Source organism: Ornithorhynchus anatinus, chromosome 19, assembly GCF_004115215.2.
Source record: "Ornithorhynchus anatinus isolate Pmale09 chromosome 19, mOrnAna1.pri.v4, whole genome shotgun sequence".
Classification (NCBI taxonomy): domain Eukaryota; kingdom Metazoa; phylum Chordata; class Mammalia; order Monotremata; family Ornithorhynchidae; genus Ornithorhynchus; species Ornithorhynchus anatinus.
Window position 1 is genome coordinate 13,423,473 of NC_041746.1, and position 19,509 is coordinate 13,442,981.

General features: G+C 44.0%; 1 protein-coding gene across 8 annotated transcripts in view; it reads right to left on the minus strand.

Moving 5' to 3' along the window:
* TRERF1 (transcriptional regulating factor 1) overlaps positions 1-19,509 on the minus strand; it is a 200,339-nt gene that overhangs the window by 54,490 nt on the left and 126,340 nt on the right. For 7 of the 8 annotated variants that reach the window (XM_029047078.2, XM_029047086.2, XM_029047088.2 and 4 more), the window contains one exon: positions 6,132-6,236. The gene's annotated coding sequence lies outside the window, so the exon portion shown is untranslated. Of the gene's footprint in view, positions 1-4,154; positions 4,198-6,131; positions 6,237-19,509 lie in introns of all 8 variants that reach the window. The other variant, XM_029047085.2, reaches the window with a different exon arrangement.

Genomic DNA, 19,509 nt, shown 5'->3' on the forward strand with positions numbered 1-19,509 from the left:
GTAGTCAACACCACTAACCTCCAATCTCACAAGCCCATAACTTTTTATTATCGTTGAATCTCCTCTCTCATTCAAACCACATATTCAACCTGTCACCAATTCCTGTCAGATATCCTTTCACAATGCTAAAATCCATCCTTTCTTCTCCATCCAAACTGCTACTACACTGATCCAAGCAAACAATTAATCAGTGATATTTAATGAGCCCTTTCTAGGTACTCATTATAGCGCTTGGCACGTAGTAAGCGCTTACCAAATACCATCATTATTTTGTGCATAGTACTCTACTAAGTGCTTGGAAGAGTTCGATAAAACATCATTACAGTCCAGAGCACCTGTCCTATCCTGCCTTGATTATGGCATCAGGCTCCTCGCTGACCTCCCTGCCTCCTGTCCAAACATCACTCTGCTCAGTGACCCAGATCATTTTTCTGATAAATCACTTAGTCTACATGTCCCCACTCCTCAGAAATCTCCAGCGGTTTTCCATCCACCTCTGTATCAAACAGAAACTCCTTACCATCAGCTTTAAAGCCCCCAAATCAGCTCGCCCCCTCCCACCTTTCTACGACCCGTCAGGTTTACTTCACTCATCTAACACTGACCGGGTCTACCAATTCTGTTATACTGTCCCAAGAACTTAGTACAGTATGCCGCACATTGTAAGTACTCAATAAATACCACTGATTGGTTGATGGGCCCATTCTAAGTACTTAATAAATATCATAATGGGAAAATAAGACTTCTAATAATAATAATGTTGGTATTTGTTAAGTGCTTACTATGTGCCAAGCACTATTCTAAGCGCTGGGGCAGCTACAAGGTGATCAGGTTGTCCCACGTGGGGCTCACAGTCTTAATCCCCATTTTACAGATGAGGTAACTGAGGCACCGAGAAGTTAAATGACTTGCCCAAAGTCACAGCCCAAAGCTGACAGGTGGCAGAGCTGGGATTAGAAACCATGAACTCTGACTCCTAAGCTCGAGCTCCTTCCCCTGAACCATGCTGCTTCTGCTTACCCTATACTCATGAATGAATAATAATAATAATAGTGATGGCATTTGTTAAGCGCTTACTCTTGCAAAGCACTGTTCTAAGTGCTGGGGTTCTAAGCGTCACACTGTCAATATATTTAAATTTCATGCTAAGTACAAGCAAATAAGGATCTGTCTTACTTTTTAATGGTATTTGTTAAGTGCTTACTATGTACTTAATAAGCGCTGTACTAAGCACTGGGGTAGACACAAACTAATCAGGTGGACGAAGTCCAAGTTCCACAAAGGGCTCACAATCTCAATCCCCATTTTCTAGATGAGATAACTGAGACCCAGAGAAGTGAAGTGACTTGCCCAAGGTCACCCAGCAGACAAGTGGCATTAGAATTAGAATTAGAAGACAGGTCCTTCTGATTCCCAGGCCCATGCTCTATCCACTAGACCACACTGCTTCTCGACTTGACATGTGGGAGGAAGGGGTATCTCCGACAATCAAGTTTAAGGTGTGTGTGTGTGTGTGTGAGCGAGAGAGAGAGAGAGAACTTGCACACCTGTTTGCAAAGTGGGACTTTATGAAATGACTGCCTATACTAAAACAGGTAGATCTTGAGAAATGGTCTACATATGAGTGAGAAAAGCCTGATGACGCTGGCAGGTTTAGAACTTGGCTCAGGTTAGGAGTGTTGGGTGAGAGAGGAGCAGAGTAATATGAACATCAAAGGAGGAAATCAATCCGGGCTAGGTCACCAGAGGCTACTAGCATCAAGCGTTGGGTTCGGACCGCCACACACATACCGGCTTCAGGACCCTTGGGAATAACTACTGAAGAAATGTGCTTTACTCAGGGGGGATGAGGGGAACTGCTTTCACATCTCTTGGTTAAAGTGGACAATTTACTTGGCACCGTGTGAATAAAAAGGCGATTAAAAATTAAAAAGGACAAAGGGGAAGAGAGAAGAAGGGAGGAGACAGAGAAAAAGAAGAAGCGGGGCATGCCCTGGATTTGGATAACAGAGTTGAGACCAAAAATGTCGTTTAAGAAACAGAGATAAAATTGAAAAGCTGCTGGTGAAAGCTGCAGTATACAAATATGTGGAAGCAATTTCCTCTCTGGGGGGAGATAAACAGTATCTTCATAAACAAATCAAACCCAACCAGCTCTATAAAACTTCTTACAAAGAACTTAAATTCTGAGACAAATCAAGCCACCCCCAGAGAAATGGATTCAGTGCAAACCAGGGGAGTTATCTCATCGGAGAGGAAGAGGCAGAGATTCCAAAGGTAGCCGTGGACTTTGGATAGTGAAAAATCCACTAATGAAAAACTTCCTTAGCTAGTACTGGCTCTTCCTGAAATTGCTGCAGTGAGGTTTCAGGTTGTTTGTGGAATTTACCATGTGGAAGTCTCTATTCCACAGCATTACTGCAGAAAAAGAACTAGAAGAGAAAAAACACTCCTATCCATTTCACTGCTCCCATTTTCAGTACCTCCCACCTCCATCCCACGACACTCTACGGAAGTGACTTCAGGGTGGGAGAAGTGAACAAAGGAAGCGGGCAGGTTTCACAATGATAGATCCCGGGCCCTGCCGCAGCCTAGACCAAATCTGCCAAACTTAACTGTTTTTGCTCCTTCCTGTCTGTTACATCGGACCTACCTCTACAGAGAATAACATAAGACAAAACAGGTATGAGCTATGGCACGAAGGATTGCGGTGAGGCACAAGACTGCCATTGAGGGTAGTTGAACCCGAGAGATGGAGAGAGAGAGTAAGAGAGATTGATTGTGCGTGTGTATATGTCTGTCTCCTAATATGTCCTGGGCCTGCTGTAGCTGCTGCTTTTTGAAAACAGAGGATTGAAGAGGGAGTGGGACATGTTTACCACAAAAACCTATAACCAGAACTTGAGTTTTCATTTGATCAATCCAAGCCCTTTCTCAGCTTGGGGTGTGTTTTTTAAGCTCTTCATATTTTGGTCTAATTTTTACATTATAAACTGGGTGGCTCGTACTCCAACTGTTTATATGTCCTTTAAAAGCTAACCTACCCAAAGCCTCTGTCTCATCTCTCCCATCGCCACCTCTTCCTCACTTCAATCAACCTTATTTACTGAGTGCTTACCGTGTTCAGAGCACCCTATTAAGCATTTGAAAGACCACAATAGAGTTGGTAGACACATTCCCTGCCCACAAGGAGCTTACAGTCTGGGGGGAGAAAGACATTAAAATCAATTGCATAAGTGCAGTGGATGGTATCTGTTAAACGCTTATCATGTGCCAGGCACTGTATTAAGTGCTGGGGTGGACACAAGCAAACCAGATTGGACAGTCTTAATCCCCATTGGTCAGATGAGGTAACTGATGCACAGAGAGGTGAAGATTTGCCCAGGGTCAAGCAAACAGTGGCAGAGCTGGGATTCGAACCCAGGTCCTTCTAACTCCCGGGCCCGAGCTCTACCCACTAGGCTATGCTGTGCAGTACAAATCCAAGTGAAAGACAGTAGGTGAAATGAGGCTTTAGTGGAGGAAGGCCTCTTGGAGGAAATGTGATCTTTGAAGGCTTTAAAGGTGAAAGAATGCCCATCTTTTGGCTAGAAAGGAGAAGGGAGTTCCAAGGAAGAGGTAGAATGTGGACGAAGGGTCGGAGGTGAGATAGACAAGATCAAGGTAGAGTGAGTAGGCTGATGCTAAAAGAGTGACGTGAACATACTGGGTTGTAGTAGGAAATCAGCGAGGCCAGGTAGGCGGTGGCAAGGTGATTTGAGTGCTTTAAAGTCTAGGGATTTAGGAGTTTCTGTTTGATGCAGAAGTAGATGGGCAACCACTGAAGGTTCTTGAGGAGTAGGGGGGCATTGGATTGATTGTTATTTTAGAAAATTGATCTGGATGGGCATTCGCCTCCCCCATCCCCACCTCAACCTGGAACATGTCCTGCCCCCAGCATGGCCGACAGATCACAGCTCTTTCTACCTTCAAAATCATCCCAAAATCACATGTTCTCCAAGAAGTCTTCCCTGATTAAGCTTGAATCTCCCTACTTTACCTCCTCCAACTGCCACTTCAAAACTTTCGTTCACATAAGCACCTGAGGTGCTCACAATCCCTCTAACCAAAGCACTTACGTACCCACCTTACATGCTCTAATTACTTCCTCCTACCTGCAATTTCAGGGTCTCTCTCCTCTGCTAGATAGGAAGCTCCCTGGCAAGAGACAGCATGGATAAGAGAGTAAGCAGAGAGTAGTAGATATGCTCCCCGCCCTCCCAGAGAGACACACACTAAAGTAAATTACAGATAGAGGGAAGTGATACAACAAAAAGACATGTAAGTTCAATGGGAGAGGGTCAATACCCCAATGCTTTGGGGCTATAGAAGTGTCCAAGGGGCAACAGGTGGGTTAATGGGATGGGGAGATGAGCGATTAATCAGGGGAGACCTCCTGGAAGAGATGTAACTTCAGAAAGGCCTTGAAGAGGGCGAGAGCATTAGCCTGCCAGCTATATATGGGCAGCTGCAGGTAGAAAGGAGGGGATGTGGTCAGCAGTGAGAGAGAGAACAGAACGAGGCACAGTGAGTAGGTTGACTTGAGTGGAAGAAAGCAGGCAAGCTGGGGTGGACTACGAGGGGGGCAAGGATAAATAGGGAGGAGAGAGCTGAATATGCACCTTAAAGCCAATGGTAGTGAGTTTTTTCTTTGTAATAATAATAATAATGTTGGTATTTGTTAAGCGCTTACTAGGTGCCGAGCACTGTTCTAAGCGCTGGGGGAGATACAGGGTCATCAGGTGGTCCCACGTGGGGCTCACAAACTTTTAATCCCCACTTTCCAGAAGACGGAACTGAGGCACAGAGAAGTGAAGTGACTCGCCCACAGTCACACAGCTGACAAGTGGCAGAGCCGGGAGTCGAACTCATGACCTCTGACTCCGAAGCCCAGGCTCTTTCCACTGAGCCAAGCTGCTTTATGAGGAATAGAATGGGCAACCATTAGAGAAATAGCTTGGCCTGGTGCAGAGAGCATGAGCCTGGTGGTCAGGGAGCTAGGTCCTGGCCCTAGGATGCTACCTATCCGCTATACACCTGTGGGCAAGTCACTTAATTTCTTAGCTCAGTGTTCTGCCCACAATAAATGCATGATAAATATCGATTGATGGCTCAGTGAAAACTACTGCAAAATCAACTCCAGCACAAGTTCTGCTGGCAGTAAGAAGTTGTAGTGTACTCTCCCAAGGGCCTAATACAGTGCTCCACACAGTAAGCATTCAATAACACTAATTGACTCAATGATTGAATAATCATTGGAGTCTGAGCAATGCTTATCCCAAAAGTCAAGGAGCCAGAAAAACTGTACAAGTGATTCTCAATCTGACACACTTAGGGACAGAATCTTAATGTCAGCAGGGTAATTTCTGAACAGAAGGGAAGGAACCTCTAGGATAATTATAAAATTATTATAAAAATCAATATTTAAACAGCTGTATATTCTGGTATATTACATTATTGACTTTAAAATTTACGCAGCACAATGCCTTTCAGCAAAGGAATGGGTAAAGTCGCATAATGTCCTAAGAGATCGATGGAAATGTTTCCATCTCAATATGTCTCAATATGCCTTTCGTGCTAATCGTTTTCCCTTTCCCTTTTATTTTTTTAAACAGAGATTCCTTCCATCTTTCTCTTTGGTTTCGCCTATGCAACCACATACCCGCTCCCAAGGTCCCAAGATCATTCAGGGATATTTTGCACTATATTGTTCATATATGCTCATACATTTTGTAAGAACCAAGCAGCAAACAAAAAATGTCCAGATACTTCGTATTATAACATAAAAGGTTTTAGGTTTTTTTAGTCATTTCTTTCTCAAAAACTTGCTGTCCTTCCAAAATTTGTTGCTCTAGTCTAGAGAATGTGTGACTGAAGTTCCATTCTGGTTAGTAAAGGTAACCACAATGAATCCACTTTGTCTCTAGAAGTTCAACAGACAAGGACTCCTGTCCCCTCCCAAAAACATGCTTGTTCTTCCAACTAGTGTCAAGAAAGGGATGGTTTGGAAGTGTTTTGATTTTGGTTTTTGGTTGTTAGCAAAACAGCCCGATCTATTGTGAAATTTGAAGACTGGGCTGCATCAGCCTTACCTTAAGGGATACGGGCAGCGGGTGACGAGGCCAACTGGTTCTGCTTATTTCTCCGGCTCTCTTCATACTGGTTGTTATTTGAAAGGGAGTCAAGTCTGTTGCCAACTAAAGGAGAAAGCAAAGAAAAGTGAATGTCTCCAGTGTTTTCACATACACAGGCTCGGGGCCGGTTTAGATTCTAGTGGGACTGGGACAGGGGAAGCCCAGGGAAGCTTCCAGACCAAGGTCCGCCCCTCCTCACCCTCCCTCGGGACAGAGATGCCCACAGTTCTTTACCAATTGGTGCTATTTTTCACTTGGAGCAGTGACCATAAGAGAGGTGGCTACGCTTTGGACTGGCCTTCTTTGAGGACTTTATTAGTACAGCGTCTGTATCCCAACTGATTACCTTGTAGTTATCTTAGTGCTTAGTACAGTATTTAGTACATCGTAAGCACTTAAATATCACAGCTGTTATTACTAGTGCAATTAGAAGTAGAGTGGGGATGAGAGGCCCCCTACCTGGACATTTGTCCAGTGATTAAAGCAGTTCTGGGCATATGCACGAGACAAAATAGTCGTAAAAGAGCTCCTGGCCTTAAAGGTAAGCTTTTTACTACTCCTGCTAACTGGAGACAGAGATAATAATGATAACCATAATAGTAATAATATTTAAGTGCTTATTGTGTGCAAATAACCTTACTAAGCACTGAGACAGATAAGAGAAGTAGTTTGGGGCTCACAGCCTAAGGGAAAAGGAGTGGGAAGAGGTATCTTATCCCTATTTCTATAAATGAGGAAACTGAAGCATCCAGCATTAAGTCACCCAGCAGAAAAGTGACACACCTTAGACCAGAACACAAGTCTCCTGTCTCCCCAGATTATGTTTTTTCCCCTAGGCTATGCTGCTTTTTTTAACAGCAAGAATTTAGCAAAGATTCCCCCATCCTGTTTTTTTTTGGGGGGGGGGGTTGTTTTTTTAATCAGAGCAAAGGGCCTGGTTTATCTGCAGACTGCATAATCAGGCTCTGGATTATCAAGTTTTGACTGTTTTGAGGGTTCTCCCTTTTCATCTTGGGTAGTGACTAAAGTCTACTTCCTTTCTGCAAGCTCCTCTGTTAGGTCGTATGCTCCTTCAGAGCAGGGATCTAGTCTTATCAACTACACTCTACTGTACGCTTAGTACAGTGCCAATGACTGAAATGGGTTACTTCTGCCTCCTGTGAATGTCTATCCTGAGTCCAAAAATAAACTGTGGGTACAAAACTTGTTTCTGCAGAATGATTTCCGTGGCCAAGCCCTATCTCTGCCATAGGACTGAGTCCCCAGAATCTCATCCCTAGTTTCACTTTTCCTATAAGTAAGCCTTCCTTGTCCTTTCCTCATCCCTGAGTCAGTCAAAGGATGCGGATTTGAACCCAAGTCAGCAGCTCCACCCTGGCCCAGTGGATAGAGCACGGGCCTAGGATTCAGAAGGTTATGGGTTCTAATCCCAGCTCTTCCAGTTGTCTGCTGTATGACCATGAGCAAGTCACTTCACTTCTCCGTGCCTGGGGCCGTGTGAGCCCCAGGTGGGACAGGAACTGTGCCCAACCCAATTTGCTTGTATCCCCCCCAGTGCTTAGCACAGTGCCTCACACAAAGAAAGCGCTTAATAAAATACAATCGTTATTATTATTATTTCACAGTTTGGCTTAGTCTGAGGAGTCTGAACAATCACCATATGAGGTCTACAGCCCCAAATTCAACCCTAAGCAGTATACCAAATGTTGCTAGCAGTAGATATGTCTCTGAGGGGAAGAAAAAAGAAAAGGCTCCCCCCAAATAGGTCCTTAATAAAGAAAAGCTAAAGAAATTCGGGAGTTTTATCCTGGAGAAGAGAAAGCTAATGACTGAAGGTGGGGAGGACATTGAATATCTCTTCAAATATTTATAAGGGTTTATATGAGAAGAGGATGCTGAACAGTTGTTCTCTATGTCCACAAATGACTAAGCGAGAGGAAATGGGCCTAAATCACAATGAGATCGTTGTAAATGCAAAGGGGGAACTTCCTGTGTGTTGGAGCAAATAAACACTAGAACAGGCAGCCAAGGAAGGCCATAGGGTCCCCATGTGTGGAAATCATTGAAATTAGGATTAATGTTTATGTGGCATGCTCCTGGAGTCGGGAGGCTGGACCACAGGACCTCTTGAGGTCCCTTCTAGGCATTAACATAAATGAAAATCCTTCTAAGTGTGCTGAGGGAGTGAGTGACAAGTCAAGCTGAAGCCTTTTCAAAAGCCAGGAGTGGGGACAGTTTCTGATGGAAGAGACACCTGAGAATCACCTAAGGTGGAACGGGCCAGCAGGAATCCTGAAAAACAGCTGGCTGACTTGACGTATACAAAGACTGATCATAGCAGCTAACAAAGCTGGCCTTGGTAGCCTTATTGGCTACCAATCAGCCCTCTGCTGCCGTCACTTTTTAATGAAACTTGTTGAGCGTTTACCATGTGCAGAGCACTGAACTAAGAGCTTCAGATGCAAAGAGGTCCTGCACCCTGCCCTCCTACCCGTTCAACATTGGTCAAAACAAGTTTTCCCACTTTTACCAAGCAGCATGATGAAAGAAAGTCTTCGAGAACTTCTTCTGATGGTTCTCACAGATCTGACAGATCTTTCAGGTAAAGCCTACAACATGCTCTAAGGTATAAGACTGGTCAAAAAAAAAAATGCTTGAAGTAACTCAGGAATTATCAGAGGCCAGAGCATAGTGGGTAGTAGTTACCCCAACCAAAAATCTGTGAAACCCTTGGTTTGACCATAAGCCCAAAAGAAAGCATTTACATGGCCCCTTGTTTTAATATCTGAGGAAGAAAAGTCAAGGAACTTTTGCTCATTCGAAAGTTTGACTGACATATAATTCCACCTAAATGTCCCCCCTTTTACAACTGGTCTTGAGCTTTGAAAAACCTAAAGGATGGAAACATCTTCAAAAGCTTAGTTTTTTCGTTATGCAAATGTACGTAACTGCCTTTGGCTGTAGGATGACAAATACACATGAGAATACACACGTGCACATACACACACACACACACACAAAAAAAAAAAACACCCCAAACTATCATCTGCAATTTGGAAGTTTGTTGCTCATGGAATGTTGAGATAAGAACATCATAAACATTCCTAAAATGAAGCAGTGCTTCTGAAGCAATGCCTGAAATACTAACCAGATTGTGTACTGTGATCTCTGCAAGTAGAAAAGGTTATGAGGAATAACTCTGTTCATGTACAAATAAATCAATAGAGTAATTGGTTATCTGAATTTCAAACGCTATCCAAGGCAGAAAGCTAGGAAAAAGCCTGACGTCCTTCGTAGATTTTTAGGTTACAAAGTAATATTCATATATTAAGCTTGAAAGATGGTTTTGAGCACACCATGAGCTTTCTACAGATGTTGATCATGACAAAAACCCTAATTCTAATTTGTATATAGTATGCACGTTACTTAGGCAAATTTCAAAATGCCTGCTTCCACCCCCAATTCTTCCCTTCCAGACCCAACCTCAGCTCCCACCTAGGACTCCCTGAAAGCTCCCACCCATGAAAAGTAAGAAATGGGAATGGGCACCTAAACAAATTATTACCATCAAACAAAGGAAACTGACCTGAGAAGTTTAGCTATGAGGCAGTAAAGAGTGGCATCAAATTTATAAGAAACCTTATGATAAATGCTAAAAAGGTGACCTGAAAGGACTTAATAACCAGAAAAACAGGCAGAGATCATGCAGAGTCATTTCCCAAGGGGAGCAGGGAGAAAACATGGCAAGACATGGTTTCTTAACATTTTCTACATAACTTCACAACATAAATGTTGGTGAAAACTGATTTATGTTGTTAATGAAATGTACATCGCCTTGATTCTATTTAGTTGCCATTGTTTTTACGAGATGTTCTTCCCCTTGACTCTATTTATTGCCATTGTTCTTGTCTGTCCGTCTCCCCCGATTAGACCGTAAGCCCGTCAAACGGCAGGGACTCTCTCTATTTGTTGCCGACTTGTTCATTCCAAGTGCTTAGTACAGTGCTCTGCACATAGTAAGCGCTCAATAAATACTATTGAATGAATATAAGACATTGCAAATTAGCACTGGTCCTAAAGTCTGCAGATGCTAAAGTCACACTGAAAGAATACTGGGCAAGCAGGTCATTCTTATGCAATTAGGGTGAATAACCCAATCTAAAATCTCAGCACTCCAGAAACTAGCCCACCTCTTTTCACCACTCAGGGCTCTTAGTGGTCTCGGAGGGATCAGGGCAGCTGTGAATGATCAGTCTTGCATATGGTCTAGGTTGGGGAGGGGTCCAGGGCTCTCGGACAACTAGAACCCCCACCCATAAAGGGGATAATCTTACCTGGAGGAAGGCCAACACCTTCCACCTTCAAACCTCTTCTCACTCAAAGCAAGAGACACTTTGTAGGGAAATAGAGAATCATTTATGTCCGAAAAGGATTACTGCAGAGGTGGCATAACGGGCACGTGGAATGAAAAGCCTTAAGAATTTGACCATTTCCTCATCCTAAAGTATAAAGGAAAGCTGGAGGACAACTTGAACGAGGGCGCTCATGTACGTGAAAGCATCATACAAGCTCTATTGTATTGTACTCTCCCAAGCATAGTAAATGAATATTACTTTGTAACCTCAAAATCTACAAAGGACGTCAGGCTTTTTCCTAGCTTTCTGCCTGGATAGCATTTGAAATTCAGATAACCAATTACTCTATTGATTTATTTTTACGTGAACAGAGTTATTCCTCATAACCTTTCTATTTGCAGAGATCACGGTACGCAATCTGGTTAGTATTTCAGCTTCATCTTCGACTTTCAAGATGCAGGTGAAATATAATCTTCAACAATATTTACTGAGCACCTGCTTTGTCCAGTCTTGTACTGGGGCTTGAAGACAGAGTCCCTGCTTTCAAAGATCATACAGTTCAAATGCAGGCACAAGCAGACACAACTCTGAGAGAAGTAATTCAGCATAGTAGAAAGCACGGGGCTTAGAGTCAGAGGAGATGGGTTCTAATCCCAGCCCCACCACTTTGCCTGTTCTATGACAACTTCTCTGGGTTTTAATAATAATGTTGGTATTTGTTAAGCGCTTACTATGTGCAGAGCACTGTTCTAAGCGCTGGGGTAGACACAAGGGAATCAGGTTGTCCCACGTGGGGCTCACAGTCTTAATCCCCATTTTACAGATGAGGTAACTGAGGCACAGAGAAGTTATAAAATGGGGATTCAATCTGTTCTCATTCCTAGGTCAACTGTGAGCCTTTTGAGGGACAAGGGACTGCTTCCAACCCATTTATATCTACTCCACTGCTTTTTTCAGTCCTCGGCATATAGTAAATGCTTAATAATTATTATTGTTATTATAAATTGCCAAAAGAGATAAGAGATTAGGCACAGGTGATTAAAAAATAAAAGCAAGCAATTAAATAAAACTATAATGCCTTCCCCAACTAAGCCAATTTCCCCTACTCCCTCTCCCTTCTGGATCACCGAAGCACTTGAATTTGTACCCTTTAAGCACTTGATATTCAACACAGCATTAGCCCCACAGCAGTTACGTATCATTCTTTTTACCCTGCCACTTCCCCTATCTGTAATTTATTTCAGTGACCATCTCCCCTCTAGGCTGTAAGATTTTTGTTACCAAGGAACAGGTCTACCAACTCTATTGTATTGTACTCTCCCAAACATTTAGTAAGGTCCTCACAGTAATCACTCAATAAATGAGACGGAATGATTAAGGGCCACTGATTATTTCCTTCTCTTTAGGTCTCATAAGATTATAAACTCATTGTGTTGTGAGCAGCCAACATGCCACTCGCTTTGGACTCTCCAAACACTTAGTACACAGGGCACTGCATCCAGTGGATACTCAATAAATACTATTGGGTCTGTAGAAAAACCAGCTGGATTCTCATCTGTCCTCTCACCTGAGGTAAAAGTATGAGATGCAAGATTCCAGAAAAGGGGCAGATTTCATATGTTGTTACACATTTCATATGCTGCAGTTACAGTGAGCAGACACCCCCCTTGTGACTAGCAGAAGATATACCAACCAATTGACCAGGTGAAGACCAGATTTTCTGTTGTACATCTGCACTGCACTCCTATCCTAGAATTTAATTCTATCCACAGCATAATTAATATATAACATCTCCCCACTTTCTTACTCCCCTCTTTTGGAATTTTAAAATACGACAATACATGTGAAACGTATTTGGAAATATATCACCCAACCCACAGAGACACCGTTCCTGGCCAATAATATGTCTACCTTCTAAAGCCGTTGAGCACTGTGAAGCTGAATCTGAATTAAATGAGTTTCTTGAAGAAACATCGAAGAGACAGCATTAGGTCTGAGTCAGATTTGAAGCAGAGATTCGGCAAGGCAAAAATAACTTTAAATAAGATGCTAGGGTATTCACATTATTCATATTACAAAGAACAAAAAAGAAAGCAGGAAGCAGAGGAGGGAAGTGTCTCTCATATCATTTCTCTTCAAATGACAAGCATAAGCCAATCTTCCAGCTTCATGTGGCAGGCAGTGAGCCTCTCTCGCTTTACAGAAGTTGTTATATAATCTGGGGTACACAGGTTCGGGGGGTCCAAACTGGGATGCAGGTGTTTCCAATATTCTTCTATGAACTCACAAGGAAATGTGTCAATTGGGGATTAGAATGTGAGTCCTGTATAGGATAAAGATTGACTTCAACCCAATTATCTTTTACCTACCCCAGCACTTAGTACTTAGAGAAGAAGCATGGCATAGTGGATAGAGCATGGGCCTGGGAGTCAGAAGGTCATGGGCTGTAACTCTGGGTCTGCCACTTGTCTGCTATGTGACACTGGGCAAGTCACTTCACTTCTCTGGGTCTCAGTTATCTCATTTGTAAAAGGGGGATTGAAACTCGAGTGCCCCAGGTGGGGCAAGGACTGTGTCCAACCTGATTTGTTTGTATCCACCCCAGCACTTAGTTCAGTACCTGGCACAAAGTAAGCACTTAATAAATACCACAATTATTATTACTATTATTTCAGTGCCCGGCACATAGTAAGTGCTTAACAGATACCATAAAAAAATTATCCAATTATCCCAAGTGCCCTCTTCACACCATATAAAGCAAAGTAACGGAAGACAGAGAAGACGTACCTCACGGCCCCAGCGATACAGCTCCTGGAACCTCTACCTTGGGCCAAAGCCACCTTCAAGTGCCAGGCCCCAGAGAACAAGTTAAAGAAGCACGGGCCCTGCTTTCCAACAGTCTACCCCTGGACCACAACAACAGAGGTATGCAGAGAAAAGAATCTATCCCATAGAACTGTATCCCAAACTGAGAGTAGAACAGTGCTTGGCACATAGTAAGCGCTGAACAAATACCATCATTATTATATAACAATGAAAAGCCAAGGTCGAGGATAAATAGCTGGCTATTTCCATTACGCTTACAGTTTTTAACATTCCTCGTTTCTGGGCAGAGAGGAGAACGAGTAGGTTCTTAGTTGAGTTGGGAAAGGGAATGAGAGGGAAGAGTCGTCATTTCCCAGTTGGGAAGGTTTCTGGTTGGCAGGTTGGAAAGAGGGAAAGGGGGATGCTTGGGGGGAAGCCGGGGAAGGGAGACTGAGTCCAGGAAGCCTCGTCTATGTGAAGCTGTGGCAACAGTTGGGAGGAGCCGAATGGCCAGTGCATTTGGTCAGCTGGTTGCCAGGGGAGAGCGGACGGTTGGAGTAGGGGAGGAGGGGGAAATCATGGGCGCTAGGTAGATTGGAACCGTCTGATTGAGGGTCTTTTAGCTGAGGATAAGGAAGAGCCTGGTTTTCAAATGGAGGAGACTTGGAAGCTGGTGAGAGGCCCAGAAGCACAGTGATGAGGTCATAGCAGTGGCTGGGAATGATCACCCTTCCAACAGTATATAGACTAGTTTATTAAGTATTGGTGCTGGAAGCCAGAGGCTGCGATAACCAAGGATCAAGTCCATCGGGCCCTGGATCGGGGATCTGGATATGGAAACGGAGAGGAAACGCAGGGGGTAGGTAGCGGTGTGACAGAATCAAGTCTGTCACAGCTAATCAATCAACAGTATTTATTGAGCAGTTACTACATGCAGACCACTGTATTAAGTGCTTGGGGGTGTACTATAAAGAGTTGGTAGACACGGTCCCTGCCCACAACGGGGAGGGAGACAGACATTAAAATAAACTACGAGATATACATAAGTGCTGTCGGTGGGGTGGATAACGGGCACACAAATCCAAGTACAAGGGCGATGCAGAAGGGAGAGGGAGTAGAGGAAATGAAAGCTTAGTCAGGGAAGGCCACTTGGAGAAGATGGGATCTTAATAAGGTAGGGAGATTTAAGAATCATAGGAAGTCTTTTGTGGGTCCTGCTCCATGTCCACCATAAAAAGGCTCCACCTACCACCAGACCCTCACCCTGAAAGAACAAACGGAATGCTCAGAAGCATAAGTCCATACATACTGTTTATATAAGTCATGCATAGCAAAGGGGCCACTGGGAGCTGATAAGCTTGGCTGTCTACAGTTCAAGGTCGACTTGGAGGTATCACAGCGGAGAGAAAACACAGTTTGCTTAGGGAACAGTTGTGGGGGGAGGGAGTGGAAAGAGAATACTGAACAGCCGGACTCAAACTATGAAGAGGTGAAAAAGGAAAGCAGAGGAGGGGTAATCTAGAAATTCTTGGTTGAAATTTGCTGGATTTCTACTCTGACCTGAAAATTCCTGGGGAATGGCTCCTCTGCAGTTGGCTCCCATCAACGCAGTTGAGCTTTAATGGGATCACTGGCTTTGTTTAGGCAGTTCTGACTGCCCCAGCTAGTACAGCGTCAACAAGCCTATTCATTCAATAGTATTTATTGAGTGCTTACTATGTGCAGAACACTGTACTAAGCGCTTGGGATGAACAAGTCGGCAACCCCTCAATGTGCCAACCGGGTGCCAAATAAGGGCAGAAGCAACTCTGAACAAAAATCCATCTGCACCATACCAACACTATGGAATGTCTTCTTTTTCATCCCATCTAGAATTTCTATGATTCAAATGGAACGGTACCCGCCTCAGTGGGCAAAGCATTTAGACATACTTCTCACTGATAAGCAAAAAGCCATAAAAATTCCTCTGTAGCAAACTCGCAAAAATCTAGAGAAAACATTTTTATTTTGAGATGGTTTCAGTGGCCTATCCCAACTACTTGAGTACATGTTTTTGGATCAGTGTAGATACACACGTATACACTCACATTCACAAACACACCAAGGCCTTTAAAAGCAGACACACATATAACCCAAGGACACTTTTTATTTAAAGCTGTATGCTTTCTGGTTAACGCTATACACTTGTTTTATAAATTTCTTGCTAGAGGTGGGGAAAGTGGAGAGGGTCCGTCATATATGGAGGGGGAGGGAGAGTTCTAGGCCAAAGGGAAGATGTGGGCAAGAGGTCAATGAAGGGATAGACGAGCTCGAGGTATGGTGAATAGGTTGAAGTTGGAAGAGTGAAGCGGGCAGGCTGGGTTGTAGGAAATGAGCAAGATGTGAGGGGGCAAGCTGATTAATGCTTTAAAGTCTAGGCTGTAAGCTCGCTGTGAGCAGGAAATGTGTCTGTTTATTGCTATACTGTATTCTCCCAAGCGCTCAGTACAGTGTTCTGCACATAGTAAGTGCTCAATAAATACGACTGACTCAGGTAAGGACTTTCTGTTTGATATGGAAGTGGATGGGCAACCACTGGAGGTTCTTGAGGAGTGGGGAGATGTGGACTAAACCTTTTTTTTTTTGAGAAAAATGATCCAGGCAGCAGACTGAAGTATTGCCTGGAGTAGGGAGAGAATAAGCCCGGGCCTGGGAGTCAGAGGACCTGGGTTCTAATCCCAGCTCCACCACTTCCCTCCTGTATGGCCTCGGGCCAGTCACTTAACTTCTCTGTGCTTCAGTTTCCTCAACTATAAAATGGGGATTATTTTAGATTGCAAGTTACATGTGGGTCAGGAACTGTGTCCAGCCTGATTAACTTGAATCTACCCCAGCACTTAAGATGAGTGCTTAACACACAGTAAGCACTTAATAAATACCATTATCATTACTAATAATAATAATAATTTCCTGAAGTTTACTAGTCTTCATAATTTCTTCCTCCTGCTGACTTTCTCTCAAGAGACACCACAGATAAATGAAGGAAACTCACCTGACCACTCACTAAGTTACTCACATGTCCGGTTGCCCTTCATATTCAAAGGCAAAATCACTGATGGTGAAATTCGCCTGAGGGCATTTGTGGCTGAAAAGGCCAATGTGGGACCCTCAGTTCCGGCCACACAGGAAGCACAAAATGGCTGCCCTTTGTGGTGAGTTTTAGGGAGGAAGGGGTTAATTTCCCTTGAGGGTCACTCAGGCAGGTGTGTGTTCACACAAAGCCCTACTGAAAGCTCTCCTCCTCCTCCTCCTCCAGGAGGCCTTCCTGAACTTAGCTCCCCCATTTCCTCTGCTCCTCCTCCCCTCCCCATCGCCCCTACTCCCCGCCCCACAGCACTTGTGTATATATGTACATATTTATTCTTCTACTGATTTTATTAATGATGTGTATATACATGTAATTCTATTTATTTATATTGATGCTGTTAATGCCTGTCTACTTGTTTTGCTTTGTTGTTGTTTTGAGATGGGTTCTAAGATAATAATAATTCATAGAATTCCGTAACCACCAAGTTTAAGTAAGATTGCTGCTAGTACTACAGACCCAGCACCTCTGCACACAGTAAGCGCTCAATAAATACGACTGAATGAATGAATGAATTAGATCACAACATACACCTGTTCAGAGAGACCGCTGGTTTGACACAATCTCTGCTCTGGTTTTTGCCTCCAAACCCATCGCACACCCATCACCTACAATCACTTAACATTTGGCAAGTGCCCTTGCTCTTCACATGTTGGGCCGATACCACCTCAAAGAACAAATTCTACAAAGGAAAATAACTGACAATGATGAAAAGTGACAGGATGGCATAATGAAAGAATCTTTTGTTATTAGAAGGAAAACGTCAAACGCTTTGCTTGTATTAATTTCAAGCTTTGGTACCCTATTCCAGGGATTCAAAAAGAAGAGCCTTTTTTCCCATATGGATTTGTTCCCATATTGATCTCACTGCTGGTGATTTCAAGGGTTTTCGGTTTGCTTCCCCTGAGCACCACCATCATCTGTTGTCACTGAAACGTTGTTAATTAACCATACAGGCATAAAACCGAAAACAAAATACTGCTTGGGTGTGTGTGGTGGGGCGGGGGGGTGTCCTATATAAATGTTAACTGCTATCTTTTACATACCATTTAAGTAATCTATGCTACAAAATGCAACAAAATAACACAACACCCTCTACCCTCCAAATTCTTACGTCTCCTCTCCATCTTACACACACATACCCAAAATGGGACAATACAACTACTCTACAGCAGGTCACACTCAAAGACACTGAACAGCAGATATTTATTGGAGAAGAATGGATTGAAGAGCTCCAATTAAATTGGACTATAATTACTTGGATTTGTTGAATGCCTTGAGAGAAAGAATTCAAACCACAGCCCAACAAAATGTCATAACTGATAAAATACACTGAATTGCTACAGCGCTTTTGAATCAGTATCTCATTTGTTTTCATATTTCAGGGAGATCAGACAGGACTGAGATAACCATCCCCATTTCACATACGAACCAAGTGAGGACCGGGATGATAAAGCAATTTGATCAAGACCACAAAGCAGGTCAGTGACAGAGCTGTGATTAGGACCCAAGTTTTTGAACCCTCAGTCCAACTCTGTTTCCCCTAGACAGACCTGTACCCCACAGGATTTTCTGCTCTTTCACTTGCCCCAGGACTCAGTGCAAGGCTGCAGCAGAGCCAGGAATGGGTTCTAAGTTTCCAGACTTTCAGTTCGGCTCTATTCACTGGTCCCACTGCCCTTCTCTCGAACTACATTATTTTATGAAAATTCCCTTCTGGCAGGGAAATGGCCCCCACTTAGACTCATGCCTGCACACAAAAGGTCAAATGAACAAACAAAAAAGAAAATGAATGGCACTAGCTGACAACTGCTTTTGGAGTGACAACAAGGCCAGATTCTGGAATCGGACACACTGGATACTCAGAAGGATAGTGAGAAGGCAAACGGCAGAGAAAGGGAGAGGGACTTAGAGTTCCACTCCTGGGTTCTGAACGATTGGGCAACGGATTGGGGTGGAAAAACTTAGCCCCAAAGCAAGTTTTCTCAGTCCCTCACTATGCTGTAAGAGGGTCCTCAGCCATAGCTTCCCTAGCCCAGTGCGGGTCCCCGTTGGGTCGGGGGTAAGGGAAAAGAGGCTTAACGAGTCCAAGTTCCTCCCTTAAATCTCTTCCCACCCCTGACCGACATGGTGCAGGACTGGGAGGCAAGTCATGCCTGCCCCGCCCTTCGCTTCCCCACCGGGTCCGCACCCCAACCCTCCCGCCCTGCCTGGCGGGACTTAGTCAGCCCTGAGCCCTGGAACCCAAGGGCCCCGCCTTTCCTGCTTGTCCCGGAGACTGGGGCTCCAGAAACCTGCTGCTCCATGGGGCAGCGGGTTGGGGTCAGGTAGCAAGGCGATGCCAATCCATCAACCGATCAATCAATTCATGGTATTTATTGAGTGCTTACTGTATAGAGAGCACTGCACTTGGAGATCGGGAGAGGAAAATACAAGAGACTTGGGAGAGAAAAATACAGAGACTTGGAAGACCCGATCCCTGCCCTCCGGGATCTTATAGCCTTCTAGAAGAGACAGACATTAAAATAAATCACAGCTGGGGAAAACGGAGAGAATGAGGACTTTTCTGTAAGTGCTGTGGGGCTGGGCTGAGTATCAAAGTGCTTCAGGGGTACATGCCACTCACTTGCCACGAGAAGGAGCGTGGCCTAGTTCATTCATTCATTCAATAGTATTTATTGAGCGCTTACTATGTGCACAGCACCATACTAAGCTCTTGGAATGCACAATTCGGCAACAGATAGAGACAATCCCTGCCCAATGATGGGCTCACGGTCTAAACGGGGGAGACAGACAACAGAGCAAAGCAGAACACAACAAAACAAGACTGGCTCGAAGCACAGGGCTGGGAGTCAGAAGGATGTGGTTTTCAATCCCAACTCTGCCCCTTGTCTGCTGGGTGTCTTGGGCAAATCACTTAACTTCTCTGTGCCTCGGCTACCTCATCTGGAAAATGGGGATGGAGATTGTGAGTCCCATGTGGGACAGGGACTGTGTCCAGCCTGATTTTCTTGTAATCACCCTAGTGCTTAGTACAGTGACTGGCACATAA